The sequence below is a fragment of the Euwallacea similis genome, chromosome 4 (genome assembly GCF_039881205.1).
Source record: "Euwallacea similis isolate ESF13 chromosome 4, ESF131.1, whole genome shotgun sequence".
In the NCBI taxonomy this organism is placed as follows: Eukaryota; Metazoa; Arthropoda; class Insecta; order Coleoptera; family Curculionidae; genus Euwallacea; species Euwallacea similis.
The window spans coordinates 4,509,215-4,519,740 of record NC_089612.1 but is presented as its reverse complement, the minus strand read 5'-3'; the positions used below and the strand labels follow the sequence as shown (position 1 = coordinate 4,519,740).

The following is a 10,526-nucleotide window of genomic DNA, read 5'->3' as shown; positions in this document are numbered from 1 at the left end:
TAATTGAACTCGTTAGTTAACAAGAAGCAATATTTCATTATTTTGTAATTTAAATTTTCCAAAACCAAGATGCATGATTCATGATATAATATACCTATACTTTACGTTTTACATTTTCAATCAAAAGAAAAAGAAAATATCCTAGGTGGGTAGTTTTAAATATAAATAACTTCATATTGAAATTTAGTAAAGGAGATTGTGGCAGACAGTTAAACTGAGAGGCTCGTAGTGTGCCTTCGAACTTAGTGCATCTTAGTGTCTTGACGTAAACATATAAAGTAAGTGGAAATTTTTAATTTTATCGTAAATGACTGAAACCTTTTATTAAATTTTAGGATACTTTTTAGTAGATATGGATTTGGACAGACTAAACCAAGCATGTCTTGTAAAGAAGTTTAGCAAACAACTCGTTAAACTACAAGATTTAACTATTAATGAAAAACATTTAATCTACAAAGCTGCAGTTTCAAATATTAAATACGGTTGTTTTTTCGTGATTCGTGGTACCAAAATATTAATTAGACGTGGCCTAATTCTTGATACGTCTAGTTAGCAATGGACTGAATGCTTGCGAAGGACCACCCTGAGTTCGCGGTCTCACAGACACCGTGTTCGTGCAAATGAAGAAAACAAAAACCCTTTTTAACGGTAACTAAGATTTATTGTTCACCAACAATTTCGAGTAATTTAGCAAAGGAGTAACAACTTTTCGTGATAAGTTAACTAGTGTACTAATTAACAGTGTATAGGAACCGTGAGTAAAGTAATCGCGTACGAGTAACGTGCAAAGTACAGAGTTAAGAGTCGACGGAGACGTACAAGAAGAGAGCGATTTTTCCTCTTGCAAAATCTTAAATACTAAAGTTAACGGTAAGCGTACATAGACGTACCAGAAACCAGGAGGTCATCATCGGCACTTCTTCTAGATCTGTCCTTGTAACTTGCCTAACTTTAACAATATAATTGGGTTTTATTTGAGGGCGGTTAAGACCAGAATCGAGAAGGTGTCTAAATTTTAGTACGCACAAAAGGTCGGCGAGGAGTTTTATTACACAGTTAGTCTAAGTTCAAACGAAATGCGTATCAACATCTGGTCATACGGGCAAAATGGCAAGAAAAACGAGTAATGTTCATAGGCGTAGTAGACGGGTTCCCTACAACTAGTCCCAGATTTAATACTAGACTTATGAAGAATACAACTTATCGAACTAATAGATTAAATCAATTATCGGATATTCTGTCCTCTGCACAAGCACTAACACATACCCAACAACAATATTTTCATTTTCAACATTAGTAAACGACGTTGCTTAGAATTTGAGTGAAAAAAATATGTTGCAAAATAAAAATTATAATTTATTTTGACAAAAGTCATAAAAACGCAATTCATACAATCCAAATAATGACGTCAGCAAAGCAACTAAATCTACGTAAAAAAATCCATGTTTTCCATATTGTTTTTCCATAAAACAGTTTTTTGTAAAAATATTGTATCTCAAATTATAAAGGACTAAATAAAGAAGTTTTTTCGCTAGTTTACTTTGCAGTTATGGGGGAAAAGTTTTCCTAAATTTGCAATCAAAGTCAAAAGTCGTTTAGCACTATTAGCGGTTTTAAAAGTTTGAACTGCTGTAGAATTTTTATTTCTACAAGTATTTTCAAAACTGTTGGTGCTAATTCTACGTTCGGGTCTTGATAAACGAATACAAATAATTTTATTTCAAAGATTGGGAGAAAACTCTCAAAAAATCTACGTTTGTACGGCTATGTCTGGTCTCACCAAAATATCACTGAATTGTGAATAACTCGAAGACTACAAATTTTCGGATAATGCATTTTTAATCAAAAAAGTTACAAATAGACTCTATTGCCACCCTTTAAAATTATGTCCCACATCAACCAAACATCCTGTATTATATTCACTCATTCAGAGGTAGAAGTGTGTTTTCACATTATTTGGAAGTGTAATTTACCAACATGCCAAGCCCAAATACATAATCGGTTTTTAGCCTTAGTCGGGGCATGGCCCCATTTCTGTGTCTATTATTCTCGAAAACATGTGGCTCTATGTGACAAAACTTGGGCATCTCTCCTTGTAAGAACTCTCTATTTACCACCTTGTGAGAAAGTGTCGCTCAAATTGGTAGGACTGTAACATGCCTATGGGAAATCAATTTCGCCGGTCAATCAAATGTGGCCCTTTAAAGAGATAGTCAATGAAGTAACCAATAATAGCCTTTAGTTGTAGTACCCCCATGGATGTTATCCCTCAGTTTTTGTATTTAAAATCTTCAGAATTTTCTTGAATTCTCTTAGTCAAATTGTCGAATTGACGAAAGTTCTTCATTTGTTTAAGTCCGTTTGAGGGCAGTGAATATTTAACAGTGAAACAAATTACTTCGTAAGTCGTTCCACAGTTTAAGGTTCTATGGAAATAGTTGCTTGAATAAAGAAAAACGTTCTTCCAATAAAAGTTGTAAATTGCGGACAATTTGGTGAAGGAAAATTATTCACTATAGGATCTCGTCACGTTACTGATGGCGATTGTTGAAAAAAAAATTAATTTATTAGATTACCTATATTATTCAGGCCTCCAAGTTGTTAAGTCTTTAAAACACCTAGAGAAAATATTAAAATTGATGGCGATTTTATATTTAACATAAGTATACATACAACAGTGACTCCCTAAAATATTCAGACACTTACCATCTTCTTTTGTGCATAGTAATAATGAAAATAAACAATTAGGAAACAGGACTTTAGTATAGGTTTGGTATTAGTTTTTGCTCACTAACAATGTAAAAATATATTTAATATTAACTAATAATATCAAAAAAGTAAAAAGAAGAACACATTAGGCTCTTCTAGACAATGCCCAAGATCATTTTTGAACGTGGTCGAAGATTGACATCTCAACTCGAACCTTTTCGAAAATGTTATGTTCCAAAAGCGCTCCCTTACGAAAATACAGGGTTGCGAAGATTTAGAAAAAAAAATGAAAATTAATGAATATTTCGGAAACCGCTTGAGATATTTCAATAAAATTTGGTAAGTAAAGACAGTTTATAAAGGGGCATTAATTGCAATAAAAATATGCGTTTTTTTTCTGAAATTTTGCAACCTTGTATTCTCGTAACTGAGCATTTTTGGAACATAGTTTATATAACAAATTATCATTATTTTTTGTCAGACAGAATCCCACCTCAAAATATCCGCACATCGTTAAGGAACACCCCGTATACGAGCAGTAAAAGCATAAGACCCACTGTGCACTTCTCTGTTTCAAGGTAAAATGGAAGCAGAGTAGAAGATTGCATTTGTTTCGAAGATGTTTTTCAGGAATTAGTATCGATTTTTTAACAGGAATTTCTTTTGGAAATAGGAAAGGTATTTATGTACTTAGTATAAATAAGTTATATGATTTAATGAAATAAAGGAAGTATCCTTACAATGGAAGAATGTAACTTCTCATTAGTCTATGTGCCAAAAAAACTTTAACAGAAAAAATTTAGTTCAATTGCTGGATGTCAAAAACAATAGATTTTAATGCAAAGAATAAACAAAATTAATAAAATTGGCATTTAGACTAACTAGAAGTTACACTCTTCAATTGTACAGATGTTTTCGTTATTTCATTAAATTATATAACATATTTATATTAAGTAAATACATTTTCTATTTCAAAAAGAAATTCCTGTTAAAAATTCAATATTAATTCACGAAAAACATCTTCAAAATAAACGCAATCTTCTTTCTACTTCAATTATTGATTTTCTGTTGCGTCGCGTGGCACCATCTGTAAACCAGGGTTGTATTTTCTCGGAAGTGTTTACAAGTTTCTATTTAGCCATTGTAGATTTCTTCTTTTTAGAGACTCCAGATTTCTTTCTCAAACAGGTTTATCGATTTCTCCTAAGTTTTTGTAAATTTCTTTCTTGTGTACTTGTGGCGCCATTTTGCAGAAACGGGCTTGCTGTGCATTACGACAATAGTGACATACATCAAGATATTTTAATTTATTTGTTTTTATTGTTTGGATTTAAAAGTAAAAATTTTAAGTGTTACATAAAAAAATATTGTGACTTTAAAAAATCGAAAAGTAAGAAGGAAGGGATGTCAGACCACCGATAGAAGATCTAGGGACTAGGAGGTATGATAGAAAAGAAACCGGTTGCCAAAAATTTTCCCAATAATTCTCCACATCCAATACTCATTCTAATACAGATAGAGGATACAAACAACTTGTAACAAATGTCTGTTTCTTCTAATGCAAAGAAAACTTATCTTTTGTATCTTTGATCGCAAAGCACAGTTTTTATAAACTACTACATCAGATCAGTTGTCGAAGCTAAATTAACTCAAGACTAGCAATTTGAACTTGTGGGGTTTGAGTTTCAACATTGATCAGTGAGATCTCACAATCCTTGTGTATTATCAAAGATAGCGAATATTCTCGGTGGAGAGATAGGTAGTATAGTTGCTCATCTTTTTAAGATGAGAACCACAGCAGAAGGAAGGAAAGTCGTAGTTCCAAGGTGGAAAGAAGGGAAAAGGATTTTATCACATATCTTATTGGAAAGTGCAGGTTGCCCATCAATGAAAGGACTCCTCAGGGTTATACAGAAGGGTATGTAATTTTTTTATTATTTGGTAGGAAATAGTTTGTACCATGCTAGATTCCAAGTCAAGGGATCATTCACTTATGGATTATGGATAAGTGGTGCATTTGAGAAAAATATACGAAGGGGAAAGAATAATTTATTTAAAATTAATGGAGTTGCCATTACAAAACGGTTCACGTTAGGAGAAACAATTGTCCTAGCATACAGAAAATAAACATTTAACATTTAGTACGTCATGTTTGGTTACCTACGGGACTTTTATTAGAAGTTTATTTGACAAATGGGCTTCTTAGGTACCAGTGCAGTGCAGGGTTGAAGTCTGTCCGATAAGTGGTTGTAAGTTCTGAAACACCCCCCGTATTATAATAACTTCTATTATTGTGGGAATAATACTTATGAAAGGGAATTAAGGTTTTATAATACGAATTATTAAACATTCTAAATTTGTTCCTGTAGTTTCCAATTTGCAAAGTACCAAATATTTGTAACGAAGGGCTGGTAAATGTAATCTCAAAGGAACTTAAATGGATAATTTAATAATTATACCTACAATCGTTTCGAAGTTTACCTTTGAAGAGCCATTCCACAAATATGGAAATAGTTGCTGGAATGAGTACAGTTTCTAAGAACTTCCAACAAAAGTTGTAAATTCCACACAATTTGGTGAAGGAAAATTATTCACCATAGGATGGGGAAACGTTTACATATCTAAGTGTATTGTAGTGTGTCGGTGTGAAATAATTACACGAAGGAAAATTACAACACTTTTATTACTTCTCTAAAATACAAAACCCCGAAATTTATGGGGGATAGAGTTTGTTCATCGTTTCGTGAGAGAGGAAGAAATCGTAATCATTATTGGAAGGGTGGTTGCTTAGTGGAATCCTTCGAAGAGTCTTCCACTACCTAACTTAAGAGGAAAAGACCATGTGCCAATATAGGTTAACACGAGCCTGTCCAATTGCAATATATGGGCAGTTCGAAACAAAAGGCACTTAGAACAAAACAGATCTCTGACGGTTGACCCATTTGAAACACATAATTTGGGACAGTTCAAAGCCAACCAGACATTTTAACTCATGTTGAAATATGGCCATTAGATTCCTACGAAATGGTACAGGGTGATTTATGAGTGCAAGTCCATAAGTATGTGTAACCTATGGTACTTTACATTAACTGAGCTCATCATTTTTTTAAACCTGATTGAGGTGTATTATTTAACAGTGAAATAAATTACTTCGTAAGTTGTTTCTGAGTTTGCAGTTCCAAGATCCATTACAATATGTTATAATAAAAATTATTTCGCAAATCTAAATTTTCTAGGCGGGTCATTCAAAAAGAGAAGAGATACATTTTTAGAATATAAAAACCGATAGATACAAAATCATTTTTAGGTGTAAAATCTATGAATTCTATAATTATTGAAGCTTATTGGTTTGACTGATATGCAACCAATATTACACCCAATGTTTTTTGCAGATTAGCAATTCAGTCACCGAAGATACTTCTGCGATAATGGTAAATCATTTAATCCTTCATGAATTGTAACTATATACAAATAATGTCATGTATTTTCAGGAAGGTGCTTCAGAAAGTATAAGTATGGATCCAATACTAGTTGACGACTTTCACTTAACCCTTGCAAATTTAAAATATCCAAATCAACTGCTAAAAAAGGCTGGAAGATCTTTAAATTCAAACACGCGTCACAACTCATCAGCCTTAAAAAAGAATTGGAACTCCAAAAAAAGACTCAGAATTGACTCAGAAAACACTTAGAAAATCAACTCAACATCCTTCAAAAAGACTATCAGTTGTTGAAAGAGCAATATGAGGCCAAAATGCAAAGTTTGGAAACCGACCCTGTAAGTTAATGCGATTTTGATTGTTTTGAATTAATTTAATTATCATTGTTATTTTTTAGAAAGCCACAAATTGGAAAATATTTCAAAGGAATAAGCACGTAAAACTAAAAAGTTTTCTTGTCGCAAATAAAGTTAAACATTTTGACTCTAGAATCCGCCGAAGAGAAAAATGATACAGGCATTTTACGGAGCAACACCAGAACAAACTTCAAGTATGAGGCTTTAGTATCAAAAGTTTTTAAGAAGAGGCCCCAAGACTGTACACTAGGGTGTGCCAGTCTACATATCCCAGTTTTCCCATTGGGGAAAGTACTTCTATCCCGGACTACTTCTACAGCCGGAAAATGGCGGGTATTTGGGCTTTCTTTGTGAGAGTTATCCGTTGCCAATAGATAGTTTAAAAATTGAAAAACATAAAAGTGAATTAATTAGTGCCTCCGAACTAAAGGTTGCCCCCATTTCCGATTAAGGTGTTGCACGCACATTGAAAAATCAATGTTTTATTTTGGGGTTATTCGCCAAGGATCGCTTTTCAAATTTATGGCTTATTTGCTTTGAATTTCATTCTTTAATCCATTTGGGACCAATTTTTTTTTCTACAACTTTTGAACATTTTTAGATAGTTTGTGGTGTTATTATTTAAGATAAAATATTATTTTTGTTAAAAAAAGCTCTAAACATCTAATTACAATAATTGTTTAATGGAGGGTATATACTATGCATTTAATAGTGGAGCCAGTATTATTTTTCGTGCCAGTAAATTTAGATTGCGTAACTGGCGCGCAAGTTAAAACTTTGCATGCATGGACCGAAAAGTCTGCAGGCTTCTGAAATTCACTTACCCCAGTGATGACTCACATCGATACGAAAATATTCCGTATTTTGCACGTGTAAACAATCACTTGCTGGCGTGTTTGCTAGTTAAGCCGTGTTTACATGATGCAAGCTTCTGTTTGCGCAAGTTCTTGATTGCAAGTCCCTGTAATTTGTCAACAAAATTGTTACTGTTTACACTACACAACCATTTATGCAAGATTTTTATTAGAACTGTGGCAGTTGTATGATGTAGTGTTCATTATGGAAACATCTGAAATTGTTAATTTTGGTGTGAATATTTTATGCCACAGGATAAATGAAGAATTACGCGCGTTGTTACAAAAAAAACCGAAAAAGGAGGGTTTGGGTAAAACCGTGGATAAATCGAATGCAAAATTTAGGAGCATGAAATATTTTGCTTAAGGGATTATCATGCGAAGGCCCCTCAGCTTACAGAAATCACCTGAGAATGTCAAAAGATATGTTTGAAAGTCTGTTAGAATTGGTGACACCACAAATTTGACAAAATGCTTTGCCAAATTTGCAAGCTTTGCCTGTTACAGTAAAACTAGAAATTACTGTAAGATACCTTGCTACAGGAGATAATTTTTCTTCGCTTATGTATTTACAGTAATGGACAAAAGTATATAGACAAATAAATTTTGGGAAAAATTCTTATTTCCAGAGATTTTTTTAAAAGATGGTTATTTATAAAGTTGCCTGGCAATGGGTGCGTGTTGAGACAGAAACCCCAATTTTCAAACATTTCAATTAAAAAAAAAAAGTTTTATTTAATCAATTTTGGTTGGACAAAATTATATAGACAAATCAGAAATTTCTAAAATAAAAGGTTATCATGAATTAATATATTAACAAAATATTATTTTTTATGAAATTCTATTCTAATACTTAGTGGAGTACCCATTATTGTCAATTACTGCTTGGCATCGCCTAGGCATGGACTCTAAAAGCTTGTTGATGTAATCCAGATCGATTTTCTTCCATGTTTCTTCCAATTGATTATAGAGTTCATCTTTATTGGAGCAGTGTTTGGTTTCAACTAGTCTTTTGAGATGTTCCCACATATTTTCAATCGGATTTAAATCCGGTTACTGCGATGACCACTGTGAAATGCGAATTTTTTCATCTAACAGGTATTGTTTTGCCAGCCTAGAAGTGTGTTTTGGGTCATTATCTTGTTGAAAGGTGGATCGTAGGGGCATATGATTTTCCATATAAGGTAACAAGACATCTCTTAGTATATCCCTATACGTAAATCTGTCCATAATTCCTTCAATACGATGTAACGAACCCATTCCAAATCCCGAGAAACATCCCCACACCATCACAGACCCACCTCCATGTTTAACGGTGGACAACATGTACTTGGGATCCATTCTTTTGCCACATGGACGTCGCACATAATTGATCCCGTCAGTTCCATGCAGATTAAATTTCGATTCATCCGAAAAACACACTCTTTTCCAATCGTTAAAGGTCCAGTGCAGATGGTTGCGTGCAAATTCTAGTCGGGCCTTCCGGTTCTTCTTACTAAGCAATGGCTTTTTGATGGGACGACGTGCAAATAAATTAAGATCATCCAGCCTTCGTTTTATGGTCTTAGTTGAAACACTGGGAACGCCCTCAGCGGTAATCTCATTTTTAATTTGTCTTGGCGTTTTAAATGGATCTTTGGAAGAAATTGTCTTAATCAAACGAAGGGTCCTAGCTTGAAGTTTTCTAGGTCGACCAGTTCGGTGAGCAACTTCCACGGAGCCTTTTTTTTTAAATTGACTGATAATAGCCCAAACTGTCTTCCGCTTCAAATTTAAACTTTTTGCGATGTCTACTTGTCGTAAACCACTATTATACAGCTCTATAATTTTTGTTCTGATTTCAAAAGATACTTGAGCACCGCGGGGCATTGTAGAACTTAATTTTTTGAAAAAATGAAACAATTCTAATATTGTATATTCAACAAATAAATGATATGAACTGCCAGTCTATATACTTTTGTCCAAGCAAAAAACTATATTATTTTATTAAATATTTATTGCTATGCAAAAAAATATAAACATTTTAAAAATATTATTCCTTGTAGCTACCCATACTTTTTACCAAAAAAGGAAGTTCAAATTCAATTATTTGGTACATTTTTATAAAGAATCTTATTTGTCTATATACTTTTGTCCATTACTGTATATAGAATTCCTAAAAGCACCATAAACCAGTTTATCTCATTTGTGTGTACAGCTATCTATTAAGCACTGAAACCGTTTATTATGGTAAGGGGTCTGGTACGTTTATTCGGCTCACAGGTTTTAATTTTACAGTGTTTTAATGCATTCTATTTCAAAGTAGACCTTCTATGGAATATATTAAAATGAGGATGAATTGAAATTTGTTAAAAAAATTTCCTAGATAAATTACTTCCCAAATAGCATTTCTACACTAATCTCAATAATTTTATGCAATACTAAAGTAATTAAAAAATACGTGATTTACTCGTATTCGCTTCGGCGGTACATATTTATATAAAATTGGAACAATACAGAAAAAGATTAACACGACCCCTGCGCAAGGATGAAACGTTTTGTTTATCTAACCTTGTTGAAAATCTGACTCAAGCAGAAATGAAACTTCCATATGCCAGTAAGAATTTAATTTAAAATTCTTTAGTAAGTATTCACTTATGTTACGTGTTGTCGGAAAAACGAATCGAGTCCTATAGAACAACATAGGCCAAAAGCTTTTGACCTGCTAGAAGGTTCTTAAGGTGAATGCTATAAATATCGATTACAGTATAGATGAAGGGTCTTTTCTAAATGGTACGCCAGTTCATGTAATACATCTAGTTTTTTTCTAGTGTACCACCCAATTTTAAAATAATTGAAACCCCTTAGAATGTAATTTATTTTTTCGTAATTGTTAATGTTGTAAATAAAATAACGGTGAAACTAGTTGATCAAGAGGGTGATTAGTTTAAATTTCGAGAAGAATCCGTCACGTTAAGACTTCATCTTAAACGCTTGGATTCACGATGGTAATTCTATATAATAGAATACCAAACCAAGATTTTGTCAGAAGGTTTAATACCTCGCAGCAAAACCCTGATAGTACGAAAAGATACATAAGAGGGTTAACATCTTTGAATAAACAGTTTCTTGTTTCCCTAGGATTTACATTAAAAAGTGGAACATATAAACGTCCAAGAAAATGTTCT

The 10,526-nt window shown here is 33.1% G+C and overlaps 1 long non-coding RNA gene and 1 other non-coding gene across 3 annotated transcripts; both read left to right on the top strand.

Annotated features, from left to right (window-relative positions):
- The first annotated feature begins 4,018 nt into the window (after window positions 1-4,018).
- Window positions 4,019-7,085, top strand: LOC136408414 (uncharacterized). 2 transcript variants are annotated; one of them, XR_010752078.1, is made up of 6 exons: window positions 4,019-4,150; window positions 4,495-4,627; window positions 6,102-6,140; window positions 6,201-6,487; window positions 6,547-6,585; window positions 6,639-7,085. It is a non-coding gene; the product is annotated as an uncharacterized lncRNA (long non-coding RNA). The 2 variants fall into 2 exon arrangements; XR_010752077.1 differs by having other exon boundaries at window positions 6,547-7,085.
- A 2,725-nt stretch (window positions 7,086-9,810) lies between these two features.
- LOC136408772 (U6 spliceosomal RNA) lies at window positions 9,811-9,915 on the top strand. Its single transcript, XR_010752127.1, has one exon. It is a non-coding gene; the product is annotated as a U6 spliceosomal RNA (small nuclear RNA).
- The last annotated feature ends 611 nt before the right edge of the window (window positions 9,916-10,526 follow it).